At 33.1% G+C, this 3902-nt stretch overlaps 1 long non-coding RNA gene across 2 annotated transcripts in view; it reads left to right on the top strand.

Moving 5' to 3' along the window:
* LOC115294817 overlaps positions 1–3719 on the top strand; it is a 25314-nt gene extending 21595 nt beyond the window's left edge. Inside the window, exons 1-2 of one of the 2 annotated variants that reach the window (XR_003910157.1) lie at positions 2472–2624; positions 3415–3719. This is a non-coding gene — a long non-coding RNA (uncharacterized LOC115294817). Of the gene's footprint in view, positions 1–2471; positions 2625–3414 lie in introns of those variants that run through there. The other variant, XR_003910158.1, reaches the window with a different exon arrangement.
* The last annotated feature ends 183 nt before the right edge of the window (positions 3720–3902 follow it).

Raw genomic sequence — 3902 nt, 5'->3', positions numbered from 1 at the left:
GAAGAATTTATTTGCAATCTCTACTTAGCTCCTTTCATGTTATAATGGACTTAGTTATGTTTTGTAGTTTTCTTACCAAGGACACATACATGTCCCAAGTCTGTACCAATACGCTTTGTTTTTCATATTTACTTTGATTTTCCTATAGCATATTGATCATGGCAAAATAATCCTAATTTTTATTTCTGTGTATGGAAAGCAAAATAATGTTTTGGTAGATGGGAAGCAGACAAAAGGAAGGTCTATGAGAGTTTTGATCCTCATGAAAGGAGTTAGCCTTTAATTTTGTTATGAGAGAAGTGATACTTTCACTGAATTACTTTTCTTCAAAGTTTCATGATAAGCCAACTGTAATTAATCAGGAAATATCAAAGGATATGCAACTTCAAAAAAATGGGTACAATAATTTCCAGAAGACTTTTCACCCACCCTACGATTATGTATATTAATATTGGAAGACACAGGCAAATTCAACCTTCTGTTTTCCATGTATGTTCTTCACTCAAATATGTGGATCTTGTGAACATAACGGGTAAGTGTAAACTGTATACATAGGTTTAAATGAGGGCCTACTGTCCAAAACGACAGCAACAAAAAAAAAAATGCAAAAACATAAAATTGTATATTAAAAGTTAAAAAGCAGACCTGAATAAATAAAGCTTAGCTAACTAAATCATTAATTTATTACATGGCTTGATGACATTTGGAATGTTAATTTTATTAAATTTTTCATTCTGCTTCAGTTAGATAACTCTATTTCCCATTTAGAGAAGAAATATTATGATTATTTAGAAATAATAAATCATACTTTAATCTTGAGGAAAAAAGCACAGGATTTCTTGATGAATCATGTAAAGTTTTAGGTTGATTCCATAAATCAACACCATAACCTTATGAATGAGATTTTTAAAAATCAATGCTATTGAATTTTTAGAGTATTAAAATTGCTAGGATTATTAAAAAGCATCTTTTGTGCATTTTTCTTAATGATTCATAATCTCTGAAATATCTATTGTGTATTTTATGCAAGGAATCCTATTTAACAGAAGATACAGATTTGGATTCATGTTTAGATAGCACTTACCTATATAGAGACATCTAGTTTTGGTCATCTATTTACTAAAACATTTTATTTATTTTCAGTTTAAAAAATATTTAAAAAATTAATAGCTTCTCTCTACTATTAAGAAAATAAGAGAAAATAAAGTAATTTGTAGTAGCAATCTATGAGCAGCGTTTGAAATAATATGATTAAATCTACAGCCTCAATTTATCTAATCTAATGACACTGGAGAAACTCAGGAATCCATCAAACCAGACAGAATTAACCCCTGGCTTTATACCACACAAGATATTATCTGAAGGAATCTTGATTTGGAGTTAACATATTGTTTCAAAATAACATTTTATTCAGTGATACTATTAATTTAATTTTCAAATTTGATCTAAATATTCTCCATTATAAGTAAAGCTTTGTCACTTTGAATGATTTTACAGTTTATTACATTTCATCAGTAATACTTCCTAGTATTCAAAAAAATTTTTGAGAATTTTTTTTATTAGAAATGTCAGTTTCCAAGAAATCATTCACAGGAATCAACACGAACGTTGATTTTAACCATCACATAAACTGTGTGATTGCTAATAATATCAATTGTTTCTTATTACATAGATGCAGGAAAGTGGCATATGCTGGAATATAGAAATTAAAGACATAGTAAAAAATTAAAGTCATGTATTCATTCTAATAGTACAGATATTTAAAAACTTTTGGAATTCACAAAAATAATTTTGAGTAGAATTGTCAGAAAAATATCCAAACATACAGAAATAATTAGCCTGAGGCTTAAAGGGTTTTGTGGTCTTGTTTGAGAAAGATAAAGAAATTAAAACAGCAGATAAAGCATATATTAAAGAGTGGTTTCTGGAAGACCCGACAGTCTTTGGAAAATAATGTATGATGACTTGCCTCAGACACAGAATTAAAGACTGAACTTGGTTGTAGATACCCACCCCCTTCCCAGAAAAGTGTGTCAGAACCAGATCCTGAGAACGATTTTCTGATATCCCCTTTGAGTGTTTTTTTTTTAATATTTTTAATTTATTTTTGAGAGACAGCACAAGTAAGGGAGGGTCAGAGAGAGAGGGACACAGAATCTGAAGCAAGCTCCAGGCTCTGAGCTGCTGTCAGCATAGAGCCCGACACGGGGCTCTAAACCACAAACCATGAGATCATGACTTGAGCCGAAGCCAGACGCTTAACCGACTGAGCCACCCAGGCGCTTCCCCTGGAGTGTTAGTAAATGGTAGGAAATTGTTCTCATAGTTACAGATAAGCTTAACATACAATGGCAAAGTGTATAATTTAATCAAAATAATAATAAACATAATTGTCTATATATTATGTCCTGAATAGTCAGAAAGAAGGCTGCAGAGTCAGCAAGACCAGGATTCTGTGAGGACCCCAATAACAGGAGACAGATGTGGTTCCTTTTGGCTAAAATGAGTGAGGCTGGATTCATTCCTCAGGTTTAGAAACTCAGTCAATCTGATCTTTAACTGGGCCAGAGCACCCTGTTCCTGCATCAATCTGCTATCACCAGGGTTTGCCTGTGGGCACGCAGGTAAGTAGAATCATCTACAAAAAATAGGGCACAATAGAATCATTTCTATCTGAGGATTCCTTACTTGTGTCTACTAAAGAATAACTTTGAGAGTCATATTTTAGCAAACGATTTGTGGAGAATCTGGTTTTTGAAGATAATTTGTAAGAAATTAAGATTTTTGAAAGATGATGGGATTGTTTTCTAAAGATTATTCAGTAAAGATGAACAGACTATATTAAGGTTGGTAAGCATTTCTGGAGATTTATTAATAATAGATTATTGCTAGAATGTAAAAGTTAAGATTTAACCTAAAAGAAAAAAATGATTAAATATGTCTAGCAAAAGAAATTGAGGTTATGATGAAATATACACAAGGAAAAGAAGATAAATAAATGCAAAAAAAAAATGACGCAAGCTAGTCAAAACACATTGCTCATTTAAATATAAAAAAATCAGGTGATTGAGAGAGATTGAACCATAAGATTAGACCCCTAGAGATTAAAATAGGAGATGAGTTTGGTGGAGATATTTGGCTAGAACTTGAAACCTTGATAGGAGATGAAATAATTCACAGAAGCTGTAGATAAAGCCTAACACTGGACCTCAGTGACAATGATGGAAGCAAAATGTATAATTTGCCATGTATGAAAGGTGGTTTAAACCATGTGTGAGATGTATATAAAGGGGTATAATTAGCAGTTTTTTAACATGTGGTAAACTTGTGTTAATACCAGTTATTGGTGCTAAAAATAGGGCTAAACTTGGAAAGATAATGGCCAGGAGGCAATTTGGTTTTCCTTTTCTGCAGATAATGCTTTTTTGGGAAGATGGCCTTTAACAATGAAACCACAATCGTGACAGAATTCATCCTTCTTGGTTTTCACACTACCTCGGAAGTGAAGATCTTGCTCTTCTTCACATTCCTGATTGTGTACGTGCTGACAGTGTTAAGTAATGCTACAATCATCCTACTTGTGTGGAGCTGTAACCAACTTCAGTCACCCATGTATTTGTTCCTTGCAAACCTCTCCCTTCTGGAAATCATGCTCACTTCTTCTGTGACACCTAAGATGTTGGCCATTACAATTTCACAAATAAATACCATATCCTTTGGAGGCTGTATCACCCAATCTTTCTTTTATTTTCTCTTTGGGACAATTGAGTTTTTTATCCTGGCAATTATGTCATTTGACCGCTATGTTGCCATCTGTATCCCTCTCAGATACCCCACCATCATGAGAACCCAGGTCTGCCTGAAGATGATCATGGCCTCTTGGGTGGGAGGGTTAGTGTATA

This window comes from Suricata suricatta, chromosome 6 (assembly GCF_006229205.1).
Source record: "Suricata suricatta isolate VVHF042 chromosome 6, meerkat_22Aug2017_6uvM2_HiC, whole genome shotgun sequence".
Classification (NCBI taxonomy): Eukaryota; Metazoa; Chordata; class Mammalia; order Carnivora; family Herpestidae; genus Suricata; species Suricata suricatta.
Note: the sequence above shows the minus strand (reverse complement) of the source record. Positions and strands in the feature narration are given on the sequence as shown.